This window comes from Callithrix jacchus, chromosome 17, assembly GCF_049354715.1.
Source record: "Callithrix jacchus isolate 240 chromosome 17, calJac240_pri, whole genome shotgun sequence".
NCBI classification, from domain to species: Eukaryota; Metazoa; Chordata; class Mammalia; order Primates; family Cebidae; genus Callithrix; species Callithrix jacchus.
This window is the reverse complement of record NC_133518.1, coordinates 57,613,488-57,628,428: the sequence shown is the minus strand read 5'-3', so window position 1 is coordinate 57,628,428 and position 14,941 is coordinate 57,613,488. Positions and strand designations below refer to the sequence as shown.

Here is a 14,941-nt window from a genome sequence, read left to right as displayed (position 1 = left end):
TTCCAGTTAAGGAAACTACCTCTTGGCCATCCACAGACAGGCTCCATATTGAGATTATGGATATTCAAAGAAATCTTCTTTCCTTTGTATATCATCATTACTTTTTGTGAAATGTTTGTTCTATAGTTCCAGGCCAGCACCTGGCTAAAATAAATTAAAAAAAAAAAAAAAGACAGGAAAAATCATGAGTTTCTTGTTTGGGTGAAAAAGTATTCCTATTAACAAATGACAGATGGCTAATCCTACTCTTGAGTCCTGAAAACTGGTGGTGTGATTGTTGAATAGGTTAGGGGTGGGTATAGGAGAGAAACTCAGCGTGGGATACATAAAATTTCAGCTTAAATAACACTTAACAGATCCTCTATTCCAACTATTTATATTTACAGAGAAGAAACTCAGGCATAGAATTACTTGATAAGACAAGCAGAGTTGAAAACTAGAGCTCCTGATTGTTCTAAAAATAATTTTTATCACATTGCATTGGGTTCTAAGTGAGAGGGCTTCTTATTTAGCAATGTCAAGGTCATGTGTTAATGTGTTAAAAAATTAGACGAGGAATAGGGAATTGGAGTAAGTTGACAGAGAGCGTAAAGCTGGGCTTTCCCTTATCATCTATTGTCAACAACAGGATGATTGTTAATATTACCCAGTCCTTACCATCATGAACACAGAGACAATGGATATTAAGAAAGACTTTAAAATAAAATATTAGTGATGCAGAGCTGTAAAGAGCCACGATAGTATTAATACAATCCTCCATACACATAGTGACCTGTCTGCAGCTCCAGTCTAGAGAAAACCAGTTATTTACTTGTAGAGGGCAGCCACATTCTCAGAAAGCTCTATTCAATTGGAAGTGCTCATCTGTGTTAGGTCAAAAACTACTTCCTCTAAATATCCATTCTGTGTATTGAAGTACAAATGAGTTCCACTTAAGAGAAAATGAAACAAACCAACTTCCAATGATTTAAAAATACTAACGTGACCCTCTTAAGTTTACTCAAAGCTAGTGTTTGTCAAACATCAGCTGTATTAGAATCCCTGGAGGACTTGTTAAAACAAATTGATGGTCTCTACTCCAAGTGTCTGATTCATTAAGTGTGGAATCTGAGAATCTGCATTTCGAACAAGTTCCCCAGGTGATCCTGATGCTTTTGGTCTGAGAACCATACTTTGAGATCCACAACTCTAAGCTAATCAGTCTCTTCGTTACACCTTACAAGACAATCTTTCCTAATCTGACACCCTTCTATTTGTCTTTTTTAATGCTTTAGAAATTTAGCTGTTAATTTTTTATGCATTTTACATTCATGACAGCTTTCCTTGGTGGACATATATGATTTTTCTACTTGAAAAAAATGCATTTTTCTTTAAAATATCATGAAATAAAAGTGTAATTAGTGATATAAAACAAGATGACTAAAAAGAATCTCTCATTATGTTTGCACAGCCTGTATACAAATTTTTTTTTTAACTAGAATGCATTTGCTAAGTAAATTATTTCTATTTCCATCACTTAATAGTGAATATTATGGTGATTAGGGGGAAGATAAAAAGCTTCTTTTTTTTTTTGAGATGGAGTCTCACTCTATCACCTGGACTGGAGTACAGTGACATGATCTCGGCTCACTGCAACCTCTGCCTCCCTAGCTCAAGCGATTTTCCTGCCTCAGCCTCCCAAGTAGCTGGAATTACAAGTGTCCGCCTCTGTGCCCAGCTAATTTTTAGTTGAGATCACCACGGGGGGTCTTGAACTCCTGACCTCAAGTGATCTGCCTGCCATGGCCTCCCAAAGTGCCAGGATTACAGGCATGAGCCACCACGCTCAGTATAAGAAGCTCTTCTGTTGTTAACTTTGTTTTCCCATTATGGAGCTTATGGCAATAAGAGAAAGTCTGAATTTATAAGCAGAAGACCTGATTTTGAAATCCAGGGACCTGCATTTCACAATGGCTTTGATGTGTTTTGATTGTACACCTTTAGACAACTTATCAGTTTCTTCATTTTTACACAGCAATAAAATAATAACAGCTACCCATTCAATTCTGTATAGAAGTAAGGGACAGACACAATAACACCTGCATATCTATAAAGGCCTTGTAAATTTTGGTATAATATCTAATGTTTATGCACATGCTGTTTGATTTTTTTACATTTGGAATTCCACTCCATGAGAGGAAAAGTAACATAAGAGTTCAGATTCTTCTAAATGTCTTCAGGCATAAGGCCTCCACTGATTAAGTATATTGCCTACATAATGTCTCCTAATCCAAATGAATCTCTGTTAAACCAAGCTTCAGAGGGTGCCAAATATAAAGTCCTTGAGCATATGCATCTTAGATCCTCTGATTAGACAACTGCAGTATTGAGACTTCAGGTTCCCCATTGTAGACCACGGACAGTACCCATAATTCTACGCAAGTTTTAAATGTATACTCTTTGTTAAGAAAGAATGACAATGATTTGATTCACTTTCCAACACTGGGGTAAGGAGAGGGGAAACTCTAGGAATGTGACTTACCAGTGAAGTTCCAGTTCTATAAATCATAAGACAAATTTTGATGGGCAAATACTAGACCATAGGGCTGAGGTTGCTTTTCACCACTACATGTAGACATCTACTAACCCTTGAAGGAAAAAACATGAGGAGAAAATCAGTTAGGTCAGTTGAGCATTCCTTTATGAGTATGGAACAGAATTACATAACAATTCCGCAGGTAATGGCTCTGGAAAGGTCAACCACTTATTTTTGGACAACTCTTTTCTATTCTGTATGACCATTTTTTCACCAAAATGATACTAAATAAATATGCTATAAGAAGCTATATTTTGACATTACTGTTTTAGGCAAAGATATACTCACCAACTTACTCCACAAGAGTTTCTAATCAGAGAATATCATATGGATCTATTTGAATTGCTCCCATGCTTGGCTGTGCCCAAAATAATTTACTGTGCATATGTACACCAAGTGAGAAGGTTGAGGAGGTGTCGCTTGTACATCTCTTTATTCTGTTTTTTTTTTTGTATGTGTGTGCTATTTCCATGTGTTTTGAAAGGCTCTCTTGCTTAGTCTTTATTTTGCCAGTAAAGATATTTTTCTGTGCTATAACTGTATTTTTAAGTCTAGTGTGAATTCAAGAAATCCACAAAAGATTAAGAACAATTTGTGAATAAAATGATGCAGAAATAAAAAATGCATTTTCCAAAAAGTAACTCCTTTGCAGTCCTTCTCCCCTACCTACCACTTTCTATTAAGTTTCTTCTTCCTACTATATTAAGTGCCATGTGCTTTCAATTCATTGTATTTTAAGTATAAGCTATACTTATTAACCTTTACGTTATTCTTTGCTATGTAAATAATTTGCTTTCATAATTCAGTTGATGTATTGTTCAATTGATATTTTTAATTGGTATATTTTGATATATATTGATAATTTATATATATATAGAATTCATTTGATATATTTTGGGCATGGAGGACATTTAACGACTTTTCCCATGGGGATAGTGTTTTCATGAATAAATGAAAGTCATTAAATGAGGTATATTGTACACTTTTAAGATTCACAGAAAGAGGCAGCAATAATTTAGTTGGGCAGAGGGTGGAAGTTTGGACCTTGGTTCCCTGATTCCTGGGACAAATTCTTTGACTTTTTTCTTCATCTTTTGACTTTTTTGGGGGGCTCTCTCCTCCTTTTCCAGTCTCCAGGTCAAATACTTGACATTAGAATGATGTTCAGCTATTTAAAAGATGAGTTGGCCAGCTCAGCTCCTGTCTCAGACTGTCTTTAAATGTATTTTCAACAAGTCTTCAGATAGGAATTTTTCCTCTATTCAATTTTGTTCAAGTTCTTACCTAACTTTTCAACTATTTCCTTTTTAAATGTAATTATTGAGAAGTGCAAACATTATTGGAAAAGAGAGTCTTACTAGCAAAATTGTGCATTATCTTTCTTTTATATTGCAGATGGAAAACATTAAACCTAGAGGGAATTGAGAGTAAAATTTCCACTAAAAATACTTACATGTGGAAAGAAAACTGATTTTTTTTTAAAGTGGCAACTTTCCATCATTTTTAAAAGAGCTAAATGACATAGAGAAGTAAAACTGCCTCTTGAGAGTCAGAAGCATCTGCTGATGATGCCACTTCCTAATTTTGCAATTTGATGTTTTATGAGGGATTTGGGTGGGATGGGAGGGAGGAAGTGGTCTTGGAGGGCTGTGTATCAGAATTTAAAGGTAAGGAAAGTACTCGGAAAAGAACACAGTGCTCTGTCCCATGGCTTAGATTAAACTGATTAAGTTTTAGTCAAAATTACTTACAAAAAGTTTAAAAGTTTTGTTAAAAATAAAAGACAATGAAGTACACATATTTAAGATATACAGTTTAGTAACTTTTAACCTGTCTTTACACACAGATTTATCTGTGAAACTATCACCAAAAGCAAGACAGTAAACATATCATATCCATCATCCCCAATAGTTTCTTCACACCCCACCCTAATCTGACAACCACTTATCTGCTTCCTATCGCTACAGCTGAGTTTGTATTTTCTAGTTTTACATATAGGTGGAGTTATATAGTATGTACTCTTCATGTCTGGCTTCTTTCATTATGCACAATTATTTTTAGATTCATCCAGGTTGTTGCATGTATGAATAGCTCATCGGTGATCAGTCTTTGTGTGGACATATGCTTTCATTCATTTTGGGTAAATAAATAGGATTGAAATGACTGAACTCTGTGGTGGGTGTATATTTAATTAAAAAAAAATAAAACTCTCTTTCAAAAGAGTTGTACCTGAAAAAACAAACAGGGGAAAAAATATTTGAAACTGTTTTTTAAGACAGTGAACAAGGTAGACAGGTAAATTTTGTCCCTATTACTCTATTTTGGCCAGAAACAGAAGAACAATAATCACTTTTAATTTATAAAGAAAATTAAAGGAGAATGTAAGATTTTAAATTGTTTTGAAAAGGGGGCAGGAGAATTTTAATTGCAGAGATGACACACAGAAACGTTAGTCAGAACTCAAGTTTTATTTCACTGCCATATATTCAGTGGTTTTGGAGATGAAATTTCATATAATTGCAAATCTTTGAAGTTTGATTTTTTATTAATAACCTTCAAAACTTTGTCGATTAAAAAAGAATTTTTTCATGTAATAATTTCAAATATAGACTAATACTTTAATTTCCTGAGTCTTCCAAATTGGAATTCTTATAGAAGCCTTTGAAAAATTCTAAAGAGGAGTGCTTGCTCAAATCTAGAAAATACTGTTCTCTGAGCAGACCAAATTGTCTGGAATTTTTACGTGATTGATATCTTAGGACTCTAATTTTATAGCTTTGTGATTTATGGCAAGTTTTTTAGCTTTTCTAAGCATGAGTTTTCTTATCTATGAATTGGAGATAATGATCATAATATTTACTTCCTATGGTTGCTATGTGAATCAATGAAACAATTTGCATCAAATATTCAGCACTGTGCCTAGCTTATAGTAAATCCTCAATAAATGCTAGCTATTATAGTAATTACGACTGTGAAAAAGATAACGTAAAGAAACAAGGCACATAATAAAAATGAACTTACAAAGGGAAAGTGTCAGGGTGCTAACTGCAAGCTCTGATGACTTTCAAATTTTGAGCACGTTTTGGTTAACAATTTGGGCCTAAACCTGTATGGTGTCCACGTGGGCTTTGCTAGGATGATAACGAGGGCACTCTTCTGCCAGTAAAATAACTTGACAAGGCTTTAGGGCTCTACCACAAGGGGACCTACAAAAATTATGATCAGGAAGTTGAATAACTATATGAATTGTCTTTTGTCATCTTGGAAAGTAGAGTCCACCTACAGTCCAGAAATAGTTTATTGGGAGGCAGGCAGTGACTACCTACCTAGCTTTGTGGGATTTTAAAATATTTTAAATTAGGTAATTTTCAAATCAACTGCACTCTAGAAATTCCTCTTTCTCTATAAGAATATTGTTCTTACAGAAATAAAGGTGTTTCTTAGACATAAAAATAAGCAAGTGTAATCTTGAGAGCTTAGAAGTTAAACGAATATATGTTCTGGGGAACAGGGATTATTGGAGTTTAAGGAAAAAGTGGCTCATTTAAAAGATCTTTAACAAAAAATGACTAAATCCTGGCTGAAGAAATAGCTGTTACTTAGTTTGTCTTCTCTCAAAGTGGAAGCTCACACACATGTTGCATTATGAGTAATAAGGACCTTCATAAAGATACATGTTGTGTGGTATTTCTTATTAGCTCCTCAGAGTCCCTTCCTCTCTCTCTTCAGAGTCTTTCCCATTCTCACCCCAAATGCCACACCCAATTTTAAATTTAAATTCAGAGTCATTTCAGACAATATTTCTCTTTGTCTGATTAGTCTTAGAATTACTTCGTTAGCCTAAATTCCTTGGACCCTTCATATTCAATCTTTTCTTTATAAAGGTGGTTATCACTAATTCAGAATGCAGTCTCCAAAGAGGAAATCAGCTCTGTAAACCCAAATAGATGTCTCAAAAATCTGTAAAATTATTGCTGTTCAAGCCTTGACATATTGTCTTCATTAGCCCAGCTGTGTGACCATCATAAATGCTATCAAAGAGCTGACTGTTTTCTCCACGTTCTTTTGAAAGTCCAATATGAATGTTAACTAGCTCAGCAGCAATACAATCTGGTTTGTTAACAGCAACCTCCAGACTCAGAGACAGTTCAAATGACCATTATCTGGAAAAGTGCGACAGACAGAGAAGCTGTTACTTGTTATGATGCTTAATTTACAAATTAAAAGCTCTTCAAACCCTATTTGGGGCAGTAGTGGTGGATAATAAACATTGTTCTAAACAGTAAGATTGCTTGAAAATGTAGAATGACAAAATAATTACAATTAAATTGACAACTATTTTTCATTTCTTAGCACTTTCACAAGAATGATGCAATCAAAATCGTTGGGGCATTGTTAGCCTAAGCTTGTGGAATGATATATGTACTTAAACTACTTACAAGTTTTCTTTAACTGTCACTGCCTAGAATTTATGTCAAGTCCATCTTTCTAGATTATGAGAACATTTGCACTGGAACAGGTAGAGAAGTAAATGTATTAAATTTTGGTGTTAACTTTTTTAAAGAAAAGTATATACATCATGTAATAAGATCATGTAGAATGTCCAAGACCAGAGAGAAAATTAACAAGATTTTAAATAATCTCTTAAGAGGCCAAGATAATAGTCTATATTTAGTAGCACTTCTAATTGGCTAGTTTCAAGAATTTTACGAAAGATACCATGATTTATAATCATTTATTTATGTATTCATTTATTCAAAACACATATATTGAATGACTACTATGTGCTAGACATTCTGCTAAGTACTGGATATAATGAAAATATCTTGAGACTGGAGGCCAAAAAAAGGGTGAATCTAGTTTTGCTTCCGCCACTAAAGAATTATATGATACTGAACAAGCCCTTTAGCTCTCTGGTTTTATTAATGAGTTGGAAAAAGTACGAACGATAATTCTTGCCTTGTTGGTGTACAGATACTCAGAATTATTATCATATGAAGAGAGTTAACTTGTTAGACCAGTGGTTTTCAAATTTCAGAAACTGATACATTAATTTGTTTGGCAGACAGGTCCTCTCCTACTCATGTTCACTTCTTGCATAATTGCTTCTATTGGAGTGTACACAGGACCTGTGATGTGTTTCTAAGCAATGCGACAAAGTAGCAGGGCATACATGATTACCTGTACGTGATCACATTCCATGAGATTTCAGTACCTGCTTTGTAAGGAGAGTCTCTCCTTGTTGGCTTTAAAGAAGGGAGTTGCCATGTTGTGAGCTTCCCTATGAAATCGGTCACGTAGCAAGATACTGAGGGCAGTCTCCATATGACAGTCAGCAAGAAACTGGGCTGTCCATCCAGTGCAGCCCACAAAAAACTGGATACTACAAAAACCCAAATAAGCAAGGCAATGAGTCTGTTTTCAGTGGAATGGCAGATGAAACCACAGCCTTGGCTCAAGTCCCGAGTTTAGCCTCACAGAATAAGGACACAGCTAAGTCATACATGAACTCCTGACCCACAGAAACTGTGAGACAATAGATGAGTGCTGTTTTAAGCTTCTAAGGTTGTGGCAATATTGTTACACAGGAATAGATCATTAATATAATGTGTCATAAAATAAATTTGGTAGCTGGCAGTCTGCAGTTTAAAGAATGAAATAGAACAGATGATAGAATAGAGAATAGAATAGAAATGTCAGCAGTTTTCATTAAAATTTTACTTCAGTTATACTGCATATATATGTCTATATCAGGTCACACTAAAAATATATTTCATAATGTGAGTTATAGTAAGAGAAAAATATTTAAAGCCTACACAAGACCTCTTGAAATTTTAGGTGTTCATATACTCATGTATCTATGAAAATTTTAGAGGGCCTCTGATTTCTTTGGGATTATATAAGCAGCCAGTGAGAAAGCAAAAATGCAAATGCTCCTTGACTTTCGATGGAATTATGTCCCAATAAACCCATTATATGTTGAAAATTTCTTATCACATTTAGGTTATTTTAGATTTTGGAGAATTAGGAAGATCATATCTGGGATAAGTTATAGAATTGTCTAATGTCCATTCAGTAGTCAATTTATAAACAGAGAGAACTAAACAAGAGTTTAAGTTCTAATTTAGACCTGTTTTCCCAAATGTGGCCTTCATTTCATTGCTAACACTGAGTGATTTTCATTTGCAGGCAATTTAAATTTTATAAAATTTTTGAATTTATCTTAATAAATACTCAAAATATAAGTTACTCTTTAGGTTGAAACTAACATAAGTAATGTCTACATTCCATCTCTGCAGGTTTTGGCAGCATAGTACACTTTTTTAGTGGTATGTAAATAAGGCAAGTAGCAGGAAGGTGATTTGCAAACGTCTAAAATCTGAGTCAGGTAATCCTGTTGCAGGCCAAATTTTGGTTTAATATATAAAGAAATGGAAACAGAGGCTTTAAAATGTCTTGTCTTGTTCAATATTACCCATGGGATCAAACACTGAAGAAAAGGAATAAGCTATTGCCAAAGTTAATGTAAATTGTGGACTCTCTTGAATTAATTTATACTGTAGGAAGTGTATACATGCTTGTCATATGATAAATGTTGGGGGTATGTGATATGCCTGTGTATGTGTATGGTGGAGTTATTTGCCTGTATGTATGTGTGTGTGTTTTTTCTGGTGGTTCCTGCATCATACGTTGTGCTAGACTTAGAAAATATGATGGCTAATGCATATTTCTGTCCTTTCAGTGTTTGTAGATTAATAAATGCTCATAATTAGTAATGTACTCAATAATAAATAAGTTGTTGATTATTAGAACAATAAATGTTGATTATTAGAAGCCTCTTCTAAGAATCATGGGAAGCAAAACAAAGTTGGCTTTCACATCAGAAGTTGTGGCTTCAGACTCTAATTCCACTATTTGCTGGTTTTATGATCTTGGACATGACCTTGGACAATTAAACCTCTGTGTGCTTCATTTTTTTCATCTATATAATAGAGATCTGATTCCTTTCTTCACTGGATTGTTCATTAGTCCAGTTTCTCCAGAGAAATTAAACCAATAGGATGTGTGTGTGTGTGTGTGTGTGTTTGTGCAGAGATTTATTTTAATAAATTGGCTCATATGAGTATGGAAGCTCATGAGTTCAAAGTCCAAATTATGCAGGGTAGGCTAGCAGTCTAGAGACCCGCAGAAGAACCCACGTGACAGTTTAAGTCTGAAGGCAGTCTGCCACAGAATTATCTCTTGCTTGGGAAAGGTTAGTATTTAGTTTAATTAAGACCTCCAACTGATTGGACAAAGCCCATAAACATTATGAAGGACAATCTGCTTTACTCAGAGTCAACTTATTTAAATGTCATTCTCATCCAAAAACCACCCTAGCAGGAATACTCAGAATGTTTGACCACATATCTGGGCATTATAGCTCAGTCAACTTGACACAAAATTAACCATCACAAGGTTACCCCTTGTTAACTTGGCAACCATATACATGTCCTAAAACCATACTTAATCTCCAAATAAGGAAAATAACAAGGTCATACTTCCACCTAACATGATACAACTATCTTGCTTACCACTACAACCGAAGATGCACTAACCCTTTCCTCAGAAGAGAATACAAAGTCCTGGAATAATGTTTACTCTTATACTTGATATCCTATAACTTAAATACTATGATAATAAAGTCTATATATATTATGTTCATGATATATATACACATACACAGGCATATCACACACCCCCAACATTTATCACGTGACAAGGAGATCAGGGAGGGAAGAAAACAAAAATACAATATACGTATATATTATATATATAAATTGTTATGAGGATTAAATGAAATAAAACATACATAGCACCTAAAAATTTCTAGCATATGGCAAGTTTTTACCAGATGCTGTTTCTTCATAGTGTACTCTAATTTAGGATCAATCTCTGGCTACATAGTGTCATACATTAACAACAATAAGAAGTAGCCTTTGTACAAACATGGGCATGAGAATTTGTATAAGGTATGGCCTTACATGTTTTGGTAAACAATAGATTACATGTGTAATAATTAGGTGCCTATTTATTTTTATATAAAATATCATTCTCCTACACTTTTGGCGTTTTAGACCATGTAAGTGCAATTGTGAAATACTTGGCAGAGGAAATCCAGAGCTTTTATATTTTTTAAGAATCTGAAACTAATTCTTAAAATGTTACATGTAGATAATAAAATAGGCCCAAACAATTGTGTGTAGCTGTATGCCTATCTGAATTATTTGCCTCAGAATGACGATAATGATGATTATGTGTGTGTATACACATAAACACACATATAAACACATACACACACACACACACACACACACACACACATATATAGGCATTAAATAACTGCCTTTTAAATCTCCTGCAACTGATACCTGGGAGTTTCTGTAATTCTTTCAAATGTTTAATCTTAGTGTATATCCACAATGTAACTGAAAATGCTATACCATTATGCATGTCACCTCCTGCTCTTAGCTAGGATAGAGCAGGGGGTGACATGCATAATGGTATAGCATTTTCATATCCTAGCTAATCTAAAAAATAAAGAAAAATATTGGACCTTGAGCAATTAATCCAGATATAAGATAAAGATCTCTATACACATACCTTGCATTATAGTTTGGCTTCCACTTATAAAATGTCTTTTCCTCAATAAGGCAAGAAATGCATGCCTATGCTAAAATTCTATTTCCTACTTCATAACACTTTTCCTGATCCTACTGTATGAGTGTAATATATGGTAAATATTTTTCCTATTAATTAAAGTCCTCCACTTTTAGAATGGTATTTTTTAAAGCTCTTTGAACCTCTAATACTTCTTAAAAAATCCCTTTATTCATTATTTGATACCACAAGCATTAAAAATATTTTTGTTAACTGGTTTATTCCATCTTTCTTCAGCACTCCTCACCCCCTCTTCATATGCGCAGACAAATACCATGAGGGGGAAAATAGTCTACTCACACACCTACACAGAAGTCTATGGAAACTCTTGCATACCAAGAAATCTAGTTCATATTATATCTTTCCTCCCATTCAAAATTATAATAATAAGGATGTTTAATGATTGGGAATTTAAATACCACTTTCTTATCTCCAATCATTATGCTAAGATCACAGAAATAAACTTTTAGCAGTGTGTGTATAATATTTTTAAAAATCTACCCAATTAAGTTTTTCTGAATCCAATCTTTCCATGCCTCACAAAATCAGCTATATCTACTTGTTTTCACAGTTTCCTGATTAAATATGTCAATAGATTTTTTTCTACTGCTCACTCCTTTGTTTATCCAGAGCATTAATGAACTTTTTTACCTCCTGTGGATCCATAAATATTGCTATTTTATTGTCAAAAAATAATCCTTAATTGGGCTAAAAATAGAATTGTAGATCAGCCCCCACCTAAGTAGTGAATTCATTATTTTGGCTCCAAAGTTACCATTTATTTGTTCATTCATTCACTGATATTTATTGCATGCCTACCACATGCCGGTCATTGTTACTGGTGCTTGGGATTACACACAGGAAAAGACGAATGCGGCTGCTTCTTTCATGGGTCTTTGTTTGATTCAGTAAGAGAGATCCTTAAAATCAAATAACCAAATAAAGCACAAACTTCTTATGATGATAACTCCTATAGATGTATGGGACAGGAAAATCTGGGACATGATGACCAGGTGGGTAAGAGTTGGAATGCATGGCCAAGGAAGAGTGAATAAGGAAGTCCTCTTTGAATAGTTAACATCTGAATTGAGGCCAGAATAATTAGAATGAGCCAATCAGGCAAAATTTCACGGGATAAATTTTCAATCAGAAGGAACAACAGATGCAAAGGCTCAGAGGCCAGAACAAACATGGTATGCCTGAAGACAATAAAGAAGGCATGTATAGTTGGGACTAGGTAGATAAGTAACTGCAATTGAGATGAGGCTGATAATTTTTCAACTACCTGTCTTTAATAATAATGGCTAAAATGTATTAAGCTCTCAGTATATACCAACCAACCAGTGCATACGTTCATCATCTCAGTTAATCCTCAAAACCACTACATGAGGAGATTAATGTTTATTTCCATTTTACAATAAACTAAACTGAGGTTCAGAGAGGTGAGTGAGTTGCTGATGGGTATTCAACTCACAAGAGGACCAGTGCAAACTGAACCAAGCCTGGGTCCTTAGCTAGTAAGTTACACTGCCAACCTAACATCTTTTCTGCTAATTACCTAAAGTATTTTTACCTTATTTTATGGGTTACCTTTACAACTAGAGGTTAGCCACTTTAATTCCAGGACTGCTACGTATGTTACCTTTGGCACCTTTAGAATACCTTATTTACTAGGTAGATGGTGTTGATGTGCTGGTAACTGTTTAGTAACTAACCCCAGTGGTCTCCCAAGTAAGCCCTGATTTATGGCATTTATTGATTTCTGTGGTGTGAATTCTATCACAATAGCTTATTTCAGGCTAACTAGCTGTCTACCAAAAGTACAATGGAGTAGTGTGCCCATTCGGTTCTCGTGAACCGGTTCTCGTGAGCCCGCTCTGATACACCACTGCTAAGAGAGAAGCAACAAATGTTAACTTGAAAGAAAAAAATCTACTACCAGGGAATTGTTTGGAATCCTCTTGATGAAAGTCAGAATCACAAAGACTAAAACAAAATGCATGTTATTACTCTCCATTCACTAAATTTATTATTAGGGAGAAAGGTAGAAGGCAGTGCATGCAAAACTGGATGTCTCTTCCCCTGCTTCATGCCAGTGAGATTTTTATCATTGCCAACTGAAATGTTTTGCAATTGAGTTTGCTCATGGAAGAGCAAATCTCATTCTTGGATATAGTGTACACAAATGGTTATTTCAAAACAAAGAGGCACTGCACCTTAGGTACCTATATAAGTTCAGGATGGTTTAGCTAATTGAGAATTTAGGAGACCAAGTCCCTGGATGCAGCACCTGAGGAACCGTTTTACAACATGGAAGCCATTAGACAATATGGACCTTCTAAGAATAAGCAGGAATCTTTGCAGTGAGGGTGGGGAAACTGCCTTCCAAGTGCAAATTCCAACATGGAATCATCAAATAATAATTCATGACAGAGATACAACATATGCTCTCATGATAGAGTGGGAGTTAGAGGACACAGAGAGCAAGTAAGCAGCAGAAACTTCATGAGTTACAGCACCTCATTGCCTTTATAAAACATATTTATTGAAAGAGAAAATGCAATATTTTGGTAGAAGGAGATGAAGTAGGTAGTCTAGATTGCTCACTTATGGTAGAGTGTGCAATTTTACAGCTGGGATATGCCAGTCTGCCTTGCATCTTTCCCGACTCACAGCCTATCCAGAGCAGGAATTGAGTATTCACAGTTTAATACATAAAACAATCAAGGTGCTTAGGCAGAACTTGGGAAATAGAGAATTTTATAAAAAGGAAGCTTATATTTTCTTTAAGAAGTTCTCAATTGCCATCTTCTCGATGCCTTTTTAAAAGTTAATTTGATTAGTGCCGTCTTTGGAAAGCTGTGCTAGTTAGTGTGTGTGTGTGTGTGTGTGTGTGTGTGTGCTTGGAACAGTTAGATTAATTCACCTGCATAAAATGCATTATTGTTATTATTATAATTTACTGCTAGAGTTTGGGAATTGATGCTATTTTCTTAGGAAAGTCTTAATTTTAAGAACACATCATTGGAATAGGGGACAGAAGCCTAATGCCCTCAGATCATTCAGGCTTACAGCAAACATCTGCTTTACTTAACCAACATTATAGCAGCAGAAAGGTGGCTTATAAAGTTATTAGAGAGAGGCATAAATCTGAATTTTTAAAGCTGAAAAGAAATTGACCATGCAAATGCATTAATAAGGTTGTGTGCAGATATATATATAATTATAAATATATATGTAATTGTAAATATATATAATTATAAATATATATAATTGTAAATATATATATATTTTTTTCTATAGCAAGGAAAGGAAACTCATGTTCTTTCCATAAAAACTTTCAATCAAGTGCTTCTGTGTATTTTTTATTCTTTCTTATGAAAGGACAAGTTAGAATTGGACTCTATCTACTTGGCAAATGAGAATATCAAAACAACATGAGAAAGTTTTATAGCCAACAATAGCAATCTCAAATAATGGATATAGTGCCCAAAGTCCTTTGCTGAAAATACACTCAATATTTTAAAATCTCTCTACTTTGTACCTTTTCATTTTAGTCAAGAATAATATAATTTCTCTATGTAAACATTTAAGAGAGAGTTCTTATACTCATTTTTTATTAAATAACCTGCTAGGTTTGTTGAAATGTTTCTTTAAAATATTTTG

At 34.4% G+C, this 14,941-nt stretch overlaps 1 long non-coding RNA gene across 2 annotated transcripts in view; it reads right to left on the bottom strand.

The window, feature by feature from the left end:
* LOC103788871 (uncharacterized) overlaps positions 1 to 14,941 on the bottom strand; it is a 60,254-nt gene that overhangs the window by 13,643 nt on the left and 31,670 nt on the right. For both annotated transcript variants that reach the window (XR_013528686.1, XR_008477313.2), the window contains 2 exons: positions 2,522 to 2,627; positions 20 to 144 (listed from right to left, as the gene is read on the bottom strand). This is a non-coding gene — a long non-coding RNA (uncharacterized LOC103788871). The remainder of the gene's footprint in view (positions 1 to 19; positions 145 to 2,521; positions 2,628 to 14,941) is intronic.